Source organism: Apostichopus japonicus, chromosome 16, assembly GCF_037975245.1.
Source record: "Apostichopus japonicus isolate 1M-3 chromosome 16, ASM3797524v1, whole genome shotgun sequence".
In the NCBI taxonomy this organism is placed as follows: Eukaryota; Metazoa; Echinodermata; class Holothuroidea; order Aspidochirotida; family Stichopodidae; genus Apostichopus; species Apostichopus japonicus.
The window spans coordinates 5588975-5604135 of NC_092576.1; the positions used below are offsets into that span (position 1 = coordinate 5588975).

The following is a 15161-nucleotide window of genomic DNA, read 5'->3' on the forward strand; positions in this document are numbered from 1 at the left end:
GCTGCTAAAAGAGGTAATAGGGTTTTAGGTATGATCAAGAGGAACTTCAGTTTTCTGAAAGAGGACATCGTAGTTAGGCTTTATAAGCAGTTGGTTAGGCCTCATCTGGAGTATGCTGTGCAGGCTTGGAACCCTTATTTTGCTAAGGATAAGGAAGTACTCGAAAAGGTCCAGAGGAGAGCTACTAGGATGATTAGTTCCTTAAAGAGGGTTCCTTATTATAGGCGGTTACAACTGTTGAATTTCACCACACTGGAGCTTAGGAGGTTACGTGGGGACTTGATCCAGGTTTTCAAGATTGTGTATGGTTTCGACAATTTATCCTTTACCGACTTTTTCATGTTTGCAAACAGTAGTTGTACTAGAGGTCATTGTCTTAAACTTCAAAAGTCGCATAGTAGGATTAATATTCGGCATAACTTTTTTTCTAATAGGGTTGTGAATGAGTGGAATAGTTTGCCTGAGAAAGTTGTACTTGCAAGTATTGTCAATGGGTTTAAGAATGCTTTGGACAAGCACTTTAAGCATTGTAATCGGGACTGAGTGTTTGTGTCTTCAGTTTTTTCCCTCTCTTTATAGGGTCCTTGATGGGGACTTAAGTGTCCCTCATGATCCTTTTTTCTACTAAACTAAACTATACATTGTTTCTCTTTTAACGTGAAGGTTTACAAGCTGACAAACGGTGGTGTGTACATTGATTCATGAATCCATTCATCCATACGTTTAATCATCTACTCACTCAGTCATATTCATTATTTATAGATGTTGTTTAATGTTATCATACAAACGCTGGAACAGTGCTAACAAGTGAGAAACTGTCGGTGTACAATCATACACATGATAAAATAGTCTCACGTGATTAGTAGCCTACTAATAGAGTTACAATGGTTCAACAGTGCAAAAAGTTACATTATTGAAATAGCATGTGAGCATATACCTAACGGTCGAACCACACTGCAGCACATTAATACCCTAAAATGAAGTTATGAATATGTTTGAATATCATGCGGTGTTTACGTGACGACTGGATATAATTTGGTAATTACAGTTGCTAATATATTATCTTCAGTAAATAGTCAAAATAGAATATATTTGTAAGGGACAAGTTACATCTTCAATTTCTTATTGAAATATAAATTATTCGCACAGTATGGTCTCCAATATTAACAATAAATTAACAGCTTAGTGTGAACTGCATTTAGTAGGAAAGATCTTTATTAAAGAAGATTGACTTCCCTGCGACCATTAGTTGTTTGGGAACCCAACTAAATTTATGAAAAATATCCATATATATATATATATATATATATATATATATATATATATATATAGGCCTAATATTTTCTTGCTGGACAATATTACTTAATATGTCTTTATTTCCACACTTTTCAGACAAACCACAAGAACCGTACCCAACCATTGATGCTACTGGATGTGACCAGAAATCATTATGTTTTTTAAAATTAAACGCTGCATCCAGTTTAAGTTGTAATGTTTTACGAGTAGGTGAAGTATTAGATGATTTGTTATGGAAGTTAAGAACTAACACTAAGGATGGACAGATCTCTTCTCAGTCGAAATCTGTAACAACCAGTGTCAATGAATTACAATCTTACCATACTGTTGTAGATATTTCGTTAGAAACCTCTCTCTCATTACGTGTATTCGTCTGTGCAGCGAGAAGCGATGTGTCTGAGGTAGGTAACAGTGAATCTACGATACTGGTTGAAAGCGGGACACTGGAAGCATCTAGCGAACCTCTGATTGTAACTCCTAATGAAAGAGTGGTTATGAACTGCGGGGAAGATGTGTCATTCTTTGTATGGAAAAAAGTGGGTCAAACGGAAGAAATTATTGCATTTGGAACTAAAAGTATGAGTGAAGTTTTATTCCCCGATGGATTCACATTGCAAAATAGCTCTCTTGTCATTAACACGTCTGGAAATCCTACCTTGGGCACGTACACGTGTGTTTATAGCACTGACGGTGTTACAACGAAATTTACTGATATAATTTTTCAGGGTAAGAACTTAATTAAATGCAAGAACTTCCCAATAAATATTTTTTGTGCAAGTTAAATTATATGTGGTGTGACAGTTAGTAAACCTAAAATGATCGAATGCTTTTGTTGTTTTGATTTGGAATTGAAGAGGGTAGCGTTGTTAAAAAAAAGTGGCACATTAAAAAAAAATATCGGTAAGGTAATTTGACTTTGTATTCAGTGAACAGTTCTTGATACCGATTTGATATCACGTTGTTTATTATTCACATGCATTTTTTTGGGCTAATATGAACCTAATTATCATAGCTGTGTTGATTTTTTATCTAGAGATGATGACAACTTGTATCTGGAATTGTTGATGTTCATGTTTTGACCATTTCTCTTCGCATTTTAGAGGAGGAACGACGAACTGGTTGGATTGTTGTTGTTGTTGTTGTTGTGTTATTCGTGTTGATGAGTTGCATCGTCGTACTTCTGATCGTGTTCCGCCGCCGCCGACTGAAAGGTAATTCATAGATTAATCACAAATATCAATCTTACTCTGAAGTATTTAATAAACTTATGTTTAATTGATTCGGTTCAGGGTTATATTAGATAACTTTAGATGATGAAATCATGTCCCGCTAATATGAATCTCATCTTAATGGATTTATACTTGAAATACTTTGAATCCATTGCAATCTGTGACACCTGGATATCTGGTTCACCCCTCTTTTTTGCCCCACCAATGGCTGTTCCGTGTCCCCATTATTGATTTAACATTGTGTTAACTCCAACTTGTAGCATGAGGGGTGGATGGGGTCTTCCATTGCAATAAAAGTGAATCTCTTACATATTACATCCCCCGCACACTTTTGGATTAAGCCTCTCCGACATGCTCTTTATGACCTCTCAAACTTTCCCGGTATAGAATTCTTGAAATGCTCTCCTGTGATTCCTCTTCTACTATGTGCGTGGAATGCGAGCTACAAACCTGGTTAGCACCTACTTTCTAGTGCACGCCGTTTTTCAAGTGTATTTGGAACGCAATACTTTATTTCATTGTTTCATTACAACTAAGAGCATTTGCGGTGTAGCCTCGGTGACAGTAACCACAATCAGACTAAAACCACATACATGTAATGATGTAAGCCAAACGGACTATGTTTAGAGATCTTGGTGAAAGCAAACTGTTACAAGAACAAGAGATTTCAAAATAGTAACATCTGTTCAATTGTTCTGATCAAAATGTGAATACCCTAACCTATTTATGCTGATTAAAAGTGTCCGTCACTCTCCACACTTCATAACAACATATTGCAATTACCAGGGCATTATTTTTGTTACAATCGGGTGATTTCACTGTCGCAAGTATAGTCTAGGGAGAAATAAGGATAGGCCAATAAACTTTAATAAGATTTAAATAATTGGATGAATACAGCTTGATAATAGTATGTATTTAGATTTATCCTATCATGGATAAGCTATTGACCAGCCGAAATATTAGCATAAACTTCTTCTTTGAAACACACCTTCCAAAGTCAGACTTTAGCCAACGATGTACGTTATTAAGATGAAATAGATGAAACAGATTAAACAGATTAATCATATTAAACAGAATAAACAACAGACTGACAAATGAAATAGATGAAACGGATGAAATAGATTAAACTAATTAAATGTATTAAAAGGATTAAAGGGATTAAAATGATTGAACAGATTAAACATTACACAGATCAAATAGAATAAACAGAATAAACAGATTAATAAGATTAAATAGATTGAATAGAAACAAGTGGTATTTGAATGTTAACAAACATGATCATCCTGACATAAAATAGGCAATTACAGATCGTTTACTTCTACCAATCAGCCAAAGTCACGCTCTTCCTATGATCGGTCACTTTGTATATTCATCATGCATCATTCCTTCACACAAAGAGTGGTGCAGGTCATTTCTTTAGTTCAGAGTTCAAGTTGTCCATGCAGTTCTCATGAAAACGTGTGCCTCATATCCCACAGATCATAGGCGTCAAGTTATGTATATAACTATATACTATCTTACCTAACGTATTGAGACTGCCTAATACGCCGTTTGAAGCTTGTGTCTGTAATTATATTAATACTTTTATTTTCGCTGTTAGAACTAATACCAGTTTATATCGTATTTGTTAATTCCACAGATCGACAGAGAACAATAACAGCAGTACAGCAGTGGCAGCAACGACTCAAAGCTACGAAAAGGGTGACAGAAGAAGATTTAAGAGGTATCTTAGTTATCTATATTTATATATATTATATTTAATTACCTCATGGATTATTTGCAACTTTCAATCACTGATGTGTATTTAATTTTGACGGAAGAAACGATTCGTTCTCAGTTTGGATTAGTAAGTTTCCTGTACTGCACTTACATATACATTTAAGTTAAAGTGACCCAAAATGAAATAGAATACAACTGTAAGGCTGCTACTCATTAATCGATTTGTTTGTTTGTTTTTTTTTTTCATTTTAAAGCCTTGTGTAAGAAAGTTATAATTTCGAAAGACCAAACTCGAGCTACACACGATGGGATAGTGAAGAGGTTGAAGGAAGCATCTGAAAGACAGGTGAAAAACTTTTTAAAAGAATTTCTAATATTACTTTACTTTCGATTCAGTGTGTAGAAGAAATACAGAAATAATGTACCTTAGCTTGATGCTCTTTTGTCAAACAATAACAGTTAGTGGAAGAATCTGATTATATGAGGCATTGAGAATAAAGGTGACCGATCCATAGATAGTTACCTCGTTAATTCATTATATTTTGTTTTAACTTTCAAAATAAAACATTAGCCACAATATCCACTAGGTTCATATATACATTTAAAGAGAGCTTGTCCGATATGTTAACCGTTCAGTCATGTCTTAATTCATGATGTTTTGATACATTGAACAATATTTCAAACAGTGACTTCGCGTATTGTTGACTTTCAGTGAGTTAAAACTCATTTACTTTTCTAAATACTTGTTTTTGTAGAAGCAAATGATATGTGAAACAAAATTGCCCGCATCTAGTGTCGACTTCATTTTAGACATTTTCAAACTCTACAGAAGAAAACTGCAAAGTGGATTAACAATTTGTAATATAGATACGATTTAACTGATTGATAATTAGGTCAAATAATGGACTTCGTAATCACGCACGTGATGTTGAATAACTATCATGAAATATGTAAATTTGTTGCGTATTTGTGAAGAATAATTTGTAACCTTTAAATGCTTCAAGTTACGGTGATTAAGATATGAGTATTACATAAATATCGTTTTTTTGTTGGTACAGAGATGAACCATTTCCTTTGCCTGCTGTTCATCTCCATTGCCAATTAACAGTTTGCTTTACACATCATGTTAAGGACTTACCTATCTCAACTTAAACTTACAGGCATTACTTAATTAAAAAGAATCATGAAGCAAAAAAACTAACGCACCAAGCATCGTCATATCAATATTATAAATTAACTAAGCTAAATTGAGACAACTGTCATGTTTCAATTTTCGATTTTCACGTTAGGATTTATTTTACACGATATGACAGACACATGTTGCTATATCAATTGTAAACTGATTCCTGTTGACCAATCTTAGAATTACTTTGTGATCTCTCCTAGTTATTCAATGATCTAAATAATGTTGATAATGATTTGAGTTTCCTCATTCATGATTGCTCAAACTTATATTATGTAGTTAATTTCTTGGATAGGTTGACATCCAAAGGATTATACTGCGAGACAGCTTTACGTCAGTTGAAGATAACGGTGTAGCTCTTAATCTAAGCTCTGGAGCAGCTTTACCTCCGCTTAACACTTTGAACAGATTGGACTTTTACAACGAAAAATGGCAAGAATGGGACTTAACAAAATTGATTAGCATCCTGCAATATGCTTGTCACAGAAGACCACCGACCGAGATTATGTAAGCGTTATTATTTTGAACAGTCGACTATTATTCATATTGTCTGAGAAAAAAATACATTTATTCAATTTAACTATTAGTTGGAATAATTACTGTTAGAGTATAACTATATGTGAAGATGTTTAAGCAACATGTCGAACCATCTCGCGCTTACTTACACATAATATCACGTGCAGAATATACCTCTTTTAGCTAATTTATTGATTTATCTACCAAAGAAATTCGGTGGTATATGCTCCTTCGTTTGAGCAGGCTGCATCAGATGTGAATGGAAACAAAATGATAAAAATACTTGAAGTATAATAATGCACACCTTTTAGTGTATCTCATGGCAAAAAACTTACAAATTACTACAATTTCTTCTCAAAGGATTGAAAGAAGTCTGCTGCCCTTTAAATTTGAGAACAAGTTGAGCACGTTACAACAGGAGCCACGTGGTAGGAAAGCAGTTTAACAAATTACTCTTACAAATAAATTAATCTTTACAGGTAAATGTTGATGAGGTGAAATGAAGTTGTGTAAATGATTGCATCTGCTCGATTAAGAACAATGACTTATGCGTTTATGATTATCCTTTGTTCAACTGGTTTGAGAAAAATTAGTCAAACACGAAAAAAAGGAGATTTCTTCACGTCTTTATCTACAACCCTAAAGCTACATTTTTACCTACTGCGATCATATTTGCTTTCGTCGTGCCTAATGTCAGTAGCATAGCGCATAGCGCATTTCTTATCGAAGCCAAATAGATTTATGCGATGGTAATTGTGCGTGCATTTTGTATTTCGTGGGGTGTTGGTACGTGCGTGACGGTTAGCTATGCACTGTATAAAAGAAAATGATGGTTTAATGTCATACTTGGGGTGTTGATCCACCTTAGTAAGCAGAAGAAAATAATTTTCTTCAAAAGTGAAGTGAAGTTCACGAAGGTCAACGCTTTTAAATGTTTAAACACAGTACGTTAAAAAGTAGAGTTTGGATGAAATTGATAGGTGGTAGTTGATCTAACGTAATGAATACAAGAATTCCCTCTTTTTTGGAGGGGGGTGGAGCGAAATAAATTCAAGAATCCTATTTTTGTTATTTTTTGGGGGGAGAGGAGGTTATTTGAGGTTAACACTCAGTTGACAAGAGTATATTTACATTACAATTGACCTCTGGACTGTACAAACACAGTACCAGTACATTGTATGATCCATAAGGAGTCTCAATCAGGTACATTGCTTTCAGTTTTGTTCAATTGATATTCTCGTCGTATAATATTTTAGCATCCAGTTATGGTTTGAAGAATTATGTTTATTTCAAGCTCCAATAGTACTATAAAGATATGGTTGGATTGTCATCTAATCCTGGATGCATTTATCACTGTTTTCTGAAGGGGGAGGGTGGAAGGGAGGTAGTAAGTGTTCACCTTTGCAGTCATTGTGGGACATATGTACATGTGCGATATCTCGTTAGGGGCACTATGAATGGTCAACATATCCGAAGATAGTTGGTTGTGTTTTGAGAAGTGGGAAAACCTAGCTTAAAAATTATTTAGAATAACAACTCGGATGGATATCAGATCATTAACATATTTTTCAAAAACTGCGTTCTCCTAAGATCAATGCATTTTCCATTGACCTCTTTTCTTCATATTGTTAGCGTTAGGCAATACACCGAGAGTTGACGACATGCACAGTCCCATGTGAAAGGTGTTTTTAGCAAATATGAGTTGTGCACAGGACGCCTGTATAACTAGTGAGGGGGTACTAAAGGAATGTCAAGAAGCTTATTTCATGTGCCACAAATACAGATGGCACAATTCATCTGTAGAGTCGGGAATTACTAGGTTTATCAATTATAGTCTTCAAAAGTTAAATAAATGTTATATGTCCGGATGTAGCTGACACACCGGGCTTGTACTTAAAGTTTTACACGTTCAAGTTTCCATAGATACCAGACTAAAGAAGACTCTTTATACTGTCTCTTTCAGTTGTTTGGATGAGTGGTGTTATATCCGCAGGAATACTGCATTTGAATTACGATACTGAGCAGTGGGAGGTATGTCCTGGTAACATGTGTTATATGAAGATTTCATTTAAATAGACTTATTTTTAAATATAATTTTTACATAGTAGAAGAACTAACATAGTCAAATTCATCTGTGTTTCGTCTTAATAACACCCATCACGTTCTTGCTAAGGTCTTTTTGCATACATATCAAGGGAAGTAATGTGTACTAATCATTTTGTCGTACTGAGTACTTTGAAGAGTACTTCACTCGGTCCTCTGAACGAGTCTGTATATTACATGCTTGTAAGTATACATAACTTAGTAAAATATATTTCAATCCAGTGCAAAAAAGAATGTGAACAGTAGAAGCCAACAACACTTGGTTCCGTTCAACGACTCTCATATTTTGAAGGAGTGGCACAATTACGTTTAACTTATGAGGAGGGGGGGGGGGGGGTGGAGGAGGTGGTTGCGCCACGGCTTTTCAGAAGATATATTAGACAGAACAGCAATGACCTGGATGTATCAGGATAATGTTAAGAAGTATAATTAATTGCCTATACTTTCGTATTTATAAATGAAACGGCTTAAATTGTGTGTAGAAATGATTTAACATTATATAAATATGTTATCATTAGACCAAGTCTATACAAGTAACCAAGAATGTGCACCCGAACCGAATTGTACAGTTGCTTATAATAGCGTTTTCGACTTGAATATATTGCGCATTTATATGCATCTGTGTTATAAAATGATAACACGTGTTATGCTAGAGGCACATTTTATTGCGGCCTGTATTAAAATATATATATATATATATATATATATATATATATATATATATATATATATATATATATATAATACCACTACGATTTACTGTATTGTATCTTTAACATATCTAGCTTTCGCATGCTCAAAACATAACACGTGTTAGTGTGTTATAACACCCTGGCATATAAATGCATAATATGCTACACGTTAAGAACAAATATAAGCTCACACCTTTTCGGCTTGGGTGGAATGTAATGTTAGAATTACTTTATGCCAAGACGATCAGTGTAATACACTGAATATTCATCAGTTTATACACAGGCAATAGTGCTTTGGCGATGCGCGAATGTATCAGGCGTAGAAGGAACGAATAAAGGATTCATTGTTTTGTGCAAACGTTACATTTCGTTTACATTTCCACTGCCGGTAATTGCATATCTGGTATATTAGCTGGTATGCTTACCTACTAATGATGCTAACTGTAGACTAAGTTAGAAATGAACAGAGGAATGGATATTTAAGAAACAGGACAATGTTTTACATTTTTAAGACAATGAGCGATTAATTCCCATTATATTAATTGTATAACCATTGTGCAATTAAGCAGTAATTGGTGTATCATATTATGCTAAATTTGTATATTTAACTTAGTGACAATATTAAACTGTCGGCTGTTTCACATCTTGTTTTTCAGTTAAAAAAGTTTGAGGTTTTTTTTTTTTTTGCCATGCTGTAATAACTCTCCACATTACCATAATTCCTAGCTTATAGACATCTTCTCTACAATCAAAGCCAAACTGGTGGTTTGAAATTGATTATGAATGATTTATTACCTCTTGCAGAATTAATTATGAACAAACCCAAAGTATATGAACACATTACGTTTTTAGTTCTGTATTACACTCTTATGTGATTGTCGTTGGCAAATAGATACTCTGCAATTAGCTTCTTCACAAGAAACAAACTGTTATAAAGTAAATAAATACACAGATAAAGGTCACTTCCAATTTAAGGAGAAAATAGTTCATTCACGTTTTCTTTCCGTGTTAGTTATGCATGTTTGTTTATGTGCGTGATAATATTGAACTTCATGTTTTACACTTGTATTACAGAAAGAGAAGGCAAATGAAGAAGTGGTAAGTAAACTGGTAAATTCAGTATCCTATTATTAGTGGAAACTATGCCTGTACTTTTCATCAGGTTAAATTATCAAATTATTCTACGAGCAGGAAAGGATTATATAGATATTGTGGTAAATTTGGTGAAATATTAAAGAAAACATTGTACTTACGAGTAAAATGTAAGGATTTGTATGTGTATGACCCATAATATTTGGGTGGCACAAAATATGGGGTTTTAGTGTATTAATGAATACACGCTTTACGCTCTCCCGCTTTTTCTTTCCCTAAACTCTCATTAGGTTAGGACAATTATTTACCATGATGACCCCAAAGACGGCGGGCATGGTGGGGTGGTCTGGTCGTGGACTTAATTCTCCACCCCACTTTTTGGCCTGTACTGAAACCTCTATTTGACAAACCAAAACATAGAGTAAAAAAAATCTTCATAAACTAAAAACAACTGCTTTAATTCAAAATTTGTCGAACTTAGAAGTCGAAGTTTTTAGATTAAATGACGTCAGTTTGAGGAAAAGGTTGAAAGTTTGAGGTATAGTAGTCGAAATTTGCAAGGAAAAAAAGTCAAAAGTTAGAGAATAAAGGAATATAGAATAAGGATTTTTTTTAAGAAAACTTTCGACATATTTTCTTATTCTATGGAAATAATTAAGCAAAGAGGTAACAAAGGTCGAAACGATCGACATTTTGAGATTAGAAACATAAATTTAGGTATTACAACTTCGGAAGAAAGTGGAATTGATATAAACAAAAGCGAGGTTTAGTTGGTGAAGCAGTCAAAATTTCGAGATAAAATGTTGAAGTTTACTATCTACAGTGGCCCAACAAAGCATAAAAAAGTAAAATTCGTCTAGCAAAGATACCCAAACTGACGACCGGTTATTATTCTGTATATTCTCCCCTCCCATCACACCCACCTCCATTTGATAGCTCTCTACGAACCTCACTGCCCGTTGCTGTTGAGTTTGCCTTAGAGGACAAAGTTCGATAAATCTTAGTCAATGTCTCCCATTTTAAGATGGGATCCACCGTTCTTGGACTGCCGTGTAAGAGGAAGTAAATATGTTATGCATTTTACTTGGTTATTGGCTATGTGTCACATGTTCCCATGAGCATCACCTGTACTAATTGCAAAACAAATAAATTTGTTACCACAAGGGACTCTAACAATGGACATTAATAAAATATAAACGGGCACGCGAAGGGAGGAGGAGCCGACTGGGGGACCAAGGGTATAACATGCTTGGGGATGCCCTCATTGCCCACATTGCCCTCCCCAACCCTCCCCGCACCTTGGTTCCGCTATTACGGTCATGACTTAACTGTGTTCACAACAAGATAGTGTGGTTGCCATAGTGAATTTCTTGTCATACACTTAGTTTATGGAGTCATGCAATCGCAACATTGTTAAACTGAAAGATCTTTAAGCTAAATGATTTTGGAATTCATTGTATAGGTGTTCTCTGAATGCAAAGTGAATGATGTAAACAACTGAATAATATAATAACTGGAATAAGATCCCTATTCACAGTTTCAGTTTGCTTAACCTTGTGTTTGCTATATAAAACATGCTAAGTTTTCTTCTTGCTGATCAGATTTCATATGTTAATGTTGTATGTAATAATATTCTTACCCATTTGTTGCTTTCAGACCGACAAAACGGAAGGGTAAGTCTTAATACTGCGATTCCATATCTGAACTGATATATCGTGTTCTAGATTCATAGGTAACAAAATAATATATCATGTGTTGTAAAAACTACTACAGTACTAATGTCATCATTTCTGTACAATCAATATGCTACATGACTAATGTCGCCATATGTGCACAGTCAATAAGCTACAGTACTAACGTCTTACTTTGTGTACAATCAATAAGCTACAGTACAAATGTCTTACCGTGTGTACAATCTCTAAGCTACAGTACTAATGTCGTCATTTGTGTACAATAAGTAACATGTACTACATATGTCGTCCTCAACGCACACTCACTAAGCTAAAGTACAATGTTTAGAGTTATTACTAATATACTGAGAAATGATACAATGATTTAATGAGTATGGAAACATGCACCTATTCTGCTTGTATTTATTCATATATTTGTATATTTCAATTAATTAGAGCAAAGCTTTTGGAAGAATCGGATCATTAACAATCGCCATCCGATGTGAAAGTTTGAAATTTGAAAGGCAGGTGGACGACGTCCGCATGATGCAACTGAATCATCTCTGGTTTTAACAGATATGACTAAGAAAGATAAGGAAAATGCAGCTTTGTTCGTAAACACACAGGGAATCTTCGATCAATCAATAAGCTACAGTACTAATGTCTTACCTATGTACAATCTCTAAGTTACTGTACAAATGTCATAATTTGTGTACATTCTGTAAGCTACAGTACTAATGTCGTCATATGTGCACAATCAATAAGCTACAGTACTAATGTCTTACCTTATGTACAATCTCTAAGTTACTGTACTAATGTCTTACCTTATGTACAATCTCTAAGTTACTGTACAATTATCATAATTTATGTACAATCTGTAAGCTACAGTACTATATCATCATTTATGTACAATCACTTAGCTAAAGTACTAATGTCGTCATTTCTGCACAATCAATAAGCTACAGTACTAATGTCGCCATATGTGCGCAGTCAATAAGCTACTAATGTTTTACTTTGTGTACAATCAATAAGCTACAGTACAAATGTCTTACTTCGTGTACAAACTCTAAGCTACAGTACTAATGTCGTCATTTGTGTACAATTAGTAAACTGCACTACAGATGTCGTCCTTTACCGCCCTTTGTTCACACTCACTAAGCTAATGTACAATGTGTAGATTTATTACTAATATACTGAGATAGGATACAATGATTTAATGAGTATGGAAACATGCACCTATTCTGCTTGTATTTATTCATATATTTGTATATTTCAATTAATTAGAGCAAAGCTTTTGGAAGACTCGGATCAACAATCGCCTTTCGATGTGATAGTTTGAAATTTGAAAGGCAGGTGGACGACGTCCGTATGATGCAACTGAATCATCTCTCGTTTTAACAGAAGGGACTAAGAAAGATAAGGAAGAATGCAGCTTTGCTCATAAACACACAGGGAATCTTCAATAAATTTAATACCCCATAATGAGTACAAAGATGCTATTGTTTTTGAGAATATTAAAGGTCATTTGAGGTCACTGGAGCTCAAAATGTGTAATCATAATTAACACAATATCTCAAGAGGGGAATCTCCAACAGATCTTATACTTTGCATGTGGATGTATCACATTAAGTAGAAGGTGCCTATTATTTTCTGAGGAGGTAAAATGTTATTTTGGGTCACCAAAGGTCAAAGTTTGAAATAAAAACTTGGTTTGAGAACCTATGTGAATCTACGCGAAGGTGACGGAGTGTGTGTATAACACCTCATACGAATTGTCTGTGTTTCAATTTATAATATGCATACTACGTTTGGAACTTTTTACTTAATTCTTAGCATTTTTTTTAAAGATTTTTTTATTACTTGTAGGGTTCTATTTTTTATCGTTTAGGATTGGGTGTTTATTATTATCTGTTTTTTGCTTTAACAATATTTTTTTAATGAACTATAGTTTCTCATACTTATTTATAGTTAATTATTGATTATTCTTTAATCTTTTGTGTATTCTTTGTTTAAAAATATTTTATTATTTACATATTTCTGATTTTTTTTTTTGTTAACTTTTTGTTACTATATGTTTCTAGGTTTTACATGTGTAAAGCGCTTTGAGATGATTTGCTGATTATTTTTATGTTACTTAATAGTATACTTGGTATGTAGATCCAACTGGATGAGTACACGTTCAAATGGTCATTTGAGATCAACAGAGGTCAAAGTGGAAAACTTTGTCAACACGATAACTGAAAAAAACACATCTCTGTTATGTCTGTTTGTCTTTAGTATGTAGATCACCCTTAGAAAGGGTCAAATGTCATTTGAGGTTAACAAAGGTAAAATTTTGATACCCTTGTCAAGACAATATCACAATAGTCTAAAGATGGATGGATGGATCTCTCTATATTTTTGAATAATTGTATATATTCTTTATTTTCGTTGCGTATAGAATCTGGTAACCAACGCTGGCTGAATATGTTCAAAACAAACTTACAGGGTAGTAATAATAATAATAATCAGCAGTTTTCACGAGGCTTAAGCGACCACAAATTTTGGTGAAGCCAGCAAGGGCTTATGAGTACAGCTTACACGTCGGGTGGCTTCCAATTCAACAATTACGACTCAAATTTGGAATCTTTTTTATATAGAAAGTCATTTTAGATGGGAAAACAATATATTGCTCTTGGATAATAAACCCACCTTACTATGACCCGGCCGGGAATCGAACCCAAACCTCCCGATTGCTAAGTCTCATTGCTTCAAATGCCACCACCTTTACCCACTCGGCCACAGCACCAGTATATAGTGGGTAAAAAAGTAATTGCAAGTAAAATACAATGAGGAAGTTAAAAAATTCCTGTCTGTTTGATATTCCCTACAATATTGCCGAACAAAAGAATTACTCAATAACCGTCTTACAGAATATAAAACGTATTTTGTTAGTAGAGGTTATGATTTGGAGTTTATCTCAGTTCAAAAGACACAAATGAAAAAAATTATAAATTTTCTGACAAGAATTTAAAAAATCCACATCAATAACCTCTTCTTCTGAAGATCAGTTGTTTAACAGTTTTTCCGTTATTCCTATATATATATATATATATATATATATATATATATATATATATATATATATATATATATATTATTATTATTATTATTATTACTGTTATTATTCTAAATCTTAAATTTCTGACAAGAATTTAAAAAATCCACATCAATAACCTCTTCTTCTGAAGATCAGTTGTTTAACAGTTTTTCCGTTATTCCTATATATATATATATATATATATATATATATATATATATATATATATATATATATATATATATATGTATATGTATATGTATATATATATATATATATGTATATATATATATATTATTATTATTATTATTATTATTACTGTTATTATTATAAACAACCCATTAAATGATCTAGTATTTCCATCATACCGTTCTTCTTGCAAATATAATACTCAACATTTAAATGGAAATGTAATTTTCAACAGACATTCACGTCTTATCCTACTGCCAATGAACTTATATACATTAAATTTTATATTCACGTCTGTGTCTTAAAAGCAATGAGTGCATACTTGTCATTGTGACCAAATAAAGGAAGAAAGAAAGTCATAAAATAATGTAGTCGTTTCGTCATTTAATTTAC

At 33.6% G+C, this 15161-nt stretch overlaps 1 protein-coding gene across 3 annotated transcripts in view; it reads left to right on the plus strand.

The window, feature by feature from the left end:
- LOC139983226 (uncharacterized) overlaps positions 1-15161 on the plus strand; it is a 102912-nt gene that overhangs the window by 42120 nt on the left and 45631 nt on the right. The gene's annotated exons all lie outside the window — the stretch shown is intronic.